The sequence below is a fragment of the Rhea americana genome, unplaced genomic scaffold (assembly GCF_003343005.1).
Source record: "Rhea americana isolate MKP2758 unplaced genomic scaffold, rheAme1 scaffold_110, whole genome shotgun sequence".
NCBI lineage: Eukaryota > Metazoa > Chordata > Aves > Rheiformes > Rheidae > Rhea > Rhea americana.
In genome coordinates, this window is record NW_028185151.1 from 1118828 (window position 1) to 1126316 (window position 7489).

General features: G+C 40.1%; 1 protein-coding gene across 1 annotated transcript in view; it reads left to right on the forward strand.

Annotated features, from left to right (window-relative positions):
- The window catches only part of THEMIS (thymocyte selection associated), an 84956-nt gene that overhangs the window by 17152 nt on the left and 60315 nt on the right, over positions 1-7489 (forward strand). The gene's annotated exons all lie outside the window — the stretch shown is intronic.

Consider the following 7489-nt stretch of genomic DNA (forward strand, 5'->3'; position numbering starts at 1 on the left):
TTTTTTACACAGTAGCTTACATGCATACATACAAAAATATGTAACAGTAGCAATAGTACTAGAAAAGTATTCAGGTATTCATATTTGCAAGATGGCAGCTGTCAGAGTAAGGTTGTCTGTGCAAGGGAGACAGTCAAGGTCTACAGGAAATTGTGGAGAACTCCCAGATCATTATTCTCCCACAAGTCCATGTCACACTTGCTACCCACTTCCACCTTCTTTAGCAAATGAGACAGGGACCTGGAAGATGACAAGTGTTTTCACTACCTCACTCTGCTTTAGTCCCAAACCACAGTCTAGTTAGCGTGCTGGATGAGGCAGCACTCGTATAGAAAAAAATAGCACGTAAACATTTAATTAACACTGTATTGTAATGCATGCATATTGGAGGCTACATTAATGCTGCACAGGGAAACATAATATGGATATCTGCTAATGTTTGAATGCTTGACTTAGTAAGCTCCTTGATGGTCTTCTAATGTACTGCTGCGAATATGCTGATGTGCGCACATGCATATATATTGTTTAGGTTATGCCAGTAACCAAACTGTTACACATATTTTTGCAGCAGAAAGCAAGGCCTACCTCTTGAGCCAAATAAATGTAAAAACACATAGGAGTTCACTGTTTCATCTGAATTCCACAGGAAAATATTTTCTGCTATGCCTTCATTTTCCATCTCCAAAATATAGATTTCTCCCTGAAGTAGTCCTATGCATCATTTTCTGTTTCCCAGTGGATCCTCACTTTGCTTTCATGTTTTTCTTATCCAGTAAATAAGATACGTTTGTATGACCATTTGTTAAAAGACTTTTTTTTAGAACATGTACCATTTTCAAGCACTGATAGGGCCCAGATGTAGCAATCAAAGACATTTTAATTATTTGTGGCTATCTAGAGATATTAAAGTACTGCTGTATTGTGAACTCTCTAGATACTTTGTATTTTTCTTGAATTCTAAGCTTCTTTGCTATTAAAATTTATTCTATCACTATAGGAGGTTATATTTGAACTATTGATTGGCAGGGGTTTGAACACTGGAATCCTAAAACATCCTACGCAATTGAGTGATAAAAGTAATCCTACATTTATTAATGTTGAATCTCCTGATTTTTAGGACAGAGTGACTTGTCGTTTCAAATACTTCAACTTGGTGATCTCAGATTTGCTGGCAATCAACTGATCAATTATACAACTTAATGATATGCTGTCCTCTCAAGCACATGCTCTGGAACAGGTTGCCCAGAGAGGTTGTGAAGTCTCCTTCTCTGGAGATATTCAAGGCCTGCTTGGATGCACCCCTGTCTAACATGCTCTAGGTGACCCTGCTGAGCRGGGAGGTTGGACTAGATGATCTCCAGAGGTCCCTTCTAACCTTACTGATCCTATGAGCCTGTGTTTAAATTCAGTGTAAGCACTACATTTGCATGCATACCTACAAATGCTCACAAATAGTATTCTAGAAACCTGGGTATTCTTTTCTGCATTAMCTTATTTCACCAGAAATGTAAATTCAGTGTTCATTTTGCTACAGTTCATCATTGCTATACTCCACATGATAGGTAGTATTGAAGAGCAGCACTGAAGCAGGTTATAATATCACTTCTTAGCCCAACAGGGAGCACTGCTGTCTCTGTCTCTTTCCCGCATGTATATGCATCCTTTTCCACTCGAGTTCCTTTCGGAAAGATGAAACTCTGTCATCTAATTTATTTCGTAGCTAAAGAATGATTGTGCTTTACAAAGTTAACCTGTCTCACACTGTTTTTTGACCTTTCTCCATTTATAAAGCTGTCACTCTATTACACTTACGATCTGAATGAAACATCATATTAGATTGTTGCTGGCTTGGCCCATCTCTAGAACAAAACACAGAATGGAATTGGAGTTGATCTTTTTACGCTGTCACTGATTGACTTCAGTAGAAATCTCATTGGGTCTGTAGAACTCTGGCATTGTGTTTATATTGTACTTAGAGTGTTCACTTGCCCATGCTGATGTAAAGAAACCTTTTGTTTTAATGTTATTTTCGATTTCCTTTATTGTGAGTTATCATTTTCATCAAATGGGCCCATTTATCCTTTCACTATGCATACTGGCATAAGTAAGCAACAATTCTATTCAGGTTACACGGAGGATAACATCTTTGTGAGAGAAGCATTGGCTTTAAACAAGCTTTTCTCTTTGTCTTTCTGAACGTATTTGCAATCTACAGAATTCCTTTTTTCTACTCTGGCAAATCAGATTCTAGATAAAGGCCTAATCTGGCCTTTGCATTAGAGAAATCACTGCAACCGCAAGTTCACTATCTGTGTTATTTCATTTTAGTCTCATTCTAATAATTTGTTCTTTTTCATGCTTCAGAAGGTCAGGCTATTCTTTCTGTGCTCATACACTGGACCAAAAAAAAAAAAAAAAAAAAACAAACTTCTGTTCTTTTAGATACTTCAGTAACTGCATCTAACAGCATTTTGCACCACAATTTTCACTACTAACAAGTTGTCACAGATGGACAATTTACACATCTGAACTATGTGCTAACACAAATGATTTCCTTTTATTTCTTAATATTCCTTGTTCTGCAAAAAATATTGCTGGGTTCTCTATCTTCTCAGTGCTATGACAGTTGCCACTGCTCACTCCTACAGGCCACAAGACAGGGGATCTGTCCATGACCATGCAGCACATGAGTGGAAGAACTGGGATTAGACATGGGAAGGTTCATCTTGATATGAGTTAAAATGCTGCCAGTCTGAAGGAAACCACTTGGAGTTAGTGGAGTGAGCCCCCTGTAAAACAGTGACAGCAAAATCAGTCCCTAGGCCTCCAAGCCAAGGGTGATGCCTACCATACTGCTTTTATGCAGTGAAACTTATCAGTTGAGGAGGGGTGGTGAGGAGCTGGAAGGGACCAATGGCGCTGAAAATTCACCTGATTTCTTACCTTATCTTCACATCAGCATGGTTGACACTGGGAAGGTAGTGGAGAAAACCCCCTTCAATCTGGGGAGAGAAAAAAGCAGCAGCAGACAAAGGGATGAGAGCAAGGGGTCAGCCTTTGGGAGAGGATGGGGAGAGGATGATGCTGGAGCAGATGAAGGGGAGGAGGGAGGGCAGTCGGCATGAGAGAAAAGAGGAACGGCAATCAAGTCAGCTCCAAAGAAGCTGGAAATTAACTCTTCCCTTTCTTCTGCTTTATTTTGGGCAATAGTAACTGCTAGAGTGGCACAAAGGGTYTTTCTGCTTTATTTTCCTTGAAAGCTACTAGGTGAGTCTTACTGCTGCTTTTCTCTTGTTTTGTTTTTGTTTTTGTTGTTTTTTTTCCCCCTGTGGGGAAGAGAAGAAAAAGAGAGAATGAAAAGGACAGTCCTTTACTTCAGGACTCTAATGGAGGCTGAAAATGAGAAGTCTATAAAACTACAGGGAGATACRCTTTATCACTCCCTAACTAGTATGAGAGCCGCATGTTATTCTGTAAAAAGATGTTTCCTAGAAACATGCTTTGCCATAGGACTAAATGGGTGATCCTCAGGCCTTCTTTTCTATCATACCAGTAAAAATAACTTTTAAATATCTCTCAGCACCCTCACCCTTCATCATATTTATATACACCSATGCCTAAAGCATGTTCTGAAAGTTGGGGAGTGATTAGGTTTGGGGCTGACTAATCATAATGCTATAGCTAGACAGGTGAAATCCCACTAAGTATAAAAGACTGTCATTATTATGTATGCATAGTTGTTCCTCTCTCTCTCTCTCTCTCTCTCTCTCTCTCTCTATTTTTCCCCAAACTATTGGGGAATTGGTTGCAGATCATATTATATTTAGTAAGCAGATCTATGTGAGCAATAATGCCAGCTCTCAATATGCCAGCTGGACCTTTTGCCAGATTCTCTATTTCCTTCTATTTCTCCCTCTCAGATATCCACCTAGCTGTCTTAGAAAAGTCTGAGTGAATTTAAGTCATTCATTTTATGATTTATGAAAGAGTACAAAAATATTTCTGTTTGACCTCAAAATGTCCTAACTTTAGCATCTCAGACTTGCCATATGTCTCCTACTCCAGAGGATTTGTCACTATGTTAGGTTTGGAAAACATTTGGTTTTGTAATTTGATTCATAATGACTTTAATGAGATTATGAATAGTTCCAGATAGTAGTTTTCTAAAGACATTTCTCCATGAAAAATAAATAAAAATAAATATATAAATATCATAGCAAGGAGGATATTTGTGGGAAGACCCCATGGAAGATTTTGACAGTTAGTTGGGAACAACAGTGACTTTCACCTGTCACATCAGAATAACTTTTTACATATTCACCTCTTATCTGCAGAAAAAGAAACATATGGAACTTTACATTCTCATAAGCATAAACAGGTGGCTATTAGGTGCCTTTAATTCATTGACCTTATCGGTACAGAAGGTCACTATGCAAGTCCATATGGTTCTTTAGTTGTCTATGCAAGCATTCTGTTACTGAAATTAAGAAGACCAGCAGAATGGAAGATGAAGATTTTTCTGCTCCAAACCCTGACAAAGTCAGTCTGCCTGGGCCCGAGGGGATAATCAATTGTCTAGTTTTATATGAGACCTGATATTTACACTTCCATATGAAGCCTGCTTTCCAACACAGACTGCTCATCAGTTTATTGCTGATATAGCTGCCTTCCAAACAGCTCAGTCGTCCCAGGGAAATTGGTAGAGTCTGAGTCTAGTGTCAAACTCCCAAAGGAGAGGAATGTTTCTCATACCTGTGCCTTGCCAAATAATCTCAACTGCAAATGTTTTTTTAATATGGTTTATGGAGGCTTTTTAACATACTTCTGAATGTTTTCTAGGGGCAGTACATGTGCTCTTCTCTGGCAGATGGGTAAACATAGTTATTGCCTTTGGGATACATCATATGTACTTTGAATACACTTTTTTTTTAAGGAAGAATGCTCCTATTCCCTTCACCAGGGTCTTGTCACTAATATTTTGTAAATGCTGATGAACCAAGTTTGTCTTGATCTACATTGATAGCTCCAGCAGTGATAGGACTGGGGAAGCTAACTTGCTTGTTGATAATGATATTAAAAACAGCTGTGGGAAATGTTAAGTGTACTAGTAAGAAAGAAAAGCGTGTTTAAGTTGTGTTGGTGCAACTACATTCATGGATGCAGCTTTGCTGCAACCTAGAAAAAAATCTGGAGGCTTTCCCATAGTGCTGCGGTGAGGACATACGTATAGAGGATATATTTGCACAAGCACAATAATTTCACATAGGAAAAGCTTACTATCATGCAGACAACTGTCAAAGTACAGAAGTGTGGAAAGCAGTTACATAGGCACAATTAGTGATTATTTCTGCAATAAATCAAATAGCTTACTGTTTAGGCTGCTAACAGAGCTGTTAGTTGCCACAGTTACTAGTGGTCTCATGGGATACTCAAAACCAAACGTGCCCAATCTGGTAATAAATTCAGTTAAAAGCTATTCAACATACAGAATCTTAATGGCATATTCTTTAACAACAATGGTGTAAAAGCTATCAAGTGAATGTAGCAGTTTCTGTTACAGTAGACTTAAGATGACAGTGATTCTGTGGCAAAAAAAATGGCTGTTTTGGTGGCGGGAATGGTTTGATGTATCCTGGTTTTAGGAATATAATCTTAGGAGGCTCCTTCTTAAGAAGCCTCTCCATGCAGGCTTCTCAATGGTGTCAGTACAAGAGTTTGTGTGGGATGGGTGAAAGGGTGAAACTGGGTAAAGGAACTGGTCTGGGAGAAAATGAGCAATCTGGAGGTTATTTTTAACCAAAGCAATTCTTCAACCTAATTTGTTAAACAGTCCCTCAATTAGGGGAAGTGTAGAGAGGGGAGTAAGCGAGCTTCTTCCCAGCTTCCAGCAGGGAGGTGGAAGGAGATGACCCATTCAAAGCAGCACCGCTCCTGAACAAAATGCACCAAGTGGTGCCTGAATTCATGGCCCGAATGTGCCCAACTCACATGAGGTGCACGACTCTCACCAAGCTATGTGGACTGGCTGTGCATTACAGCCGACACTGTGGGGGCTGCCAGGCTCATTGCTCTGGAAGAGAGCAAAAAGCTCTCCAGTGGTGGGCCAGCACGCTGCTCGCTCGAAGCTGCAGARCCAGGCTCTGTGCGCCAGCAGTGTCCTGCCTCGCTGAGATCATGGTTCGTGCCTGGGAAGCCTGTCTTTTTCTCATGCTCTCGTTCCCATGAGAAGGGAGCCATGACCCATTTGGCCCCARTTCCCACACTCAGTGACTAGGGTGGAAGGGATGCATGCTGTAGATGTATCTAACCCCTTGTCCAGACATGGTATAAACCGCTCATGAGATGTGGAGCTACCACGAAAGTCTCTRTCAGTGATGGACAACATTTCTTGAGGCCCATGCCATTATTCCTGCATAACTGTAACAGTGGGAGCTTTCCTTGAAGGCAAGGATGCTGTACACTTTGCATGGTCCATAGGAGGCAAAAATGTGTAGCAGTAGGGCCCTGGCTTTTCTGGCTGGTTGCCTTTTGGTCAAGGAAGCAAAAACAAAAAAAAACAAAACAAAAAAAATTATCTTCCTAGGAGCTTGGCTTTGTCACTGTTAATTTGTGGGGCCCCCCTGCCTTGCAAACCTGGCCTAGGAGTAACCTCTACGTTCAGTTCGGTTCACTAGGAAGTGAACCTTAGTCTATGATTGTTCTGGAAAGCTGCAATATAATTCCATGAGGCAGCGTTCACATTGCTGCAYCCTGAGAAGGAGACAGCTTAATCACCCAGCTCAGCTAAGCCCCACTGTTTAGTCCTCTAAACTGTCTACTTCATCTTCCTCCTATGGAAACACTCACACAAATACAGAAATGTACACATTTTTCTTGCTGTGTGGACTCTTAATGAGACAGCTCCAAGGGGCATGATTAACATGAAATAATAATGTCCCTAGGGGTTAGGGAAGCTCAAATGCAGATTCTGCATTGCAGTATTTCAGCGCTTTAATTGTCTTGTGAGAGTCACCCTGCTTCTAGGCCCAAACTGTGAATTACTCCATCTGGTGGCCCGGGCTATCAGTTGTGCTAAAATCAAATTCCCTTGCTCAGTCCTCTCTACAGGTGCTATTTTTTACGTGCGTGCTCTTTCTTCAAGTAGATTTGGTCTAGAAATCCCCAGTCTGCATGTACAAGTACAGGTAGGATGGATTTTTAGGAGGTAACTTTATCTTGCATTTCACTGATCGTGTTAGCATTGCTCTTCCTCATACGATATCCACATTTATTTCTTAAAGGCTGGTTTCCTGAGATGATAGATAGGAATTTGAGATAATTTGTCTTTCTTTCTTTTTTTTTTCTGTAGCAAAGAAACTAACATTTTTCTTTTTATCATGGATGTAAACACTTCATTTTTTTTTTTTTTTTTTTTTTGCTGCGGAGTAGAAAGGGCTACTTCCAGCAATCTATATTTTGTATCATGTAGTTGATTTTATCTTTATAGAGT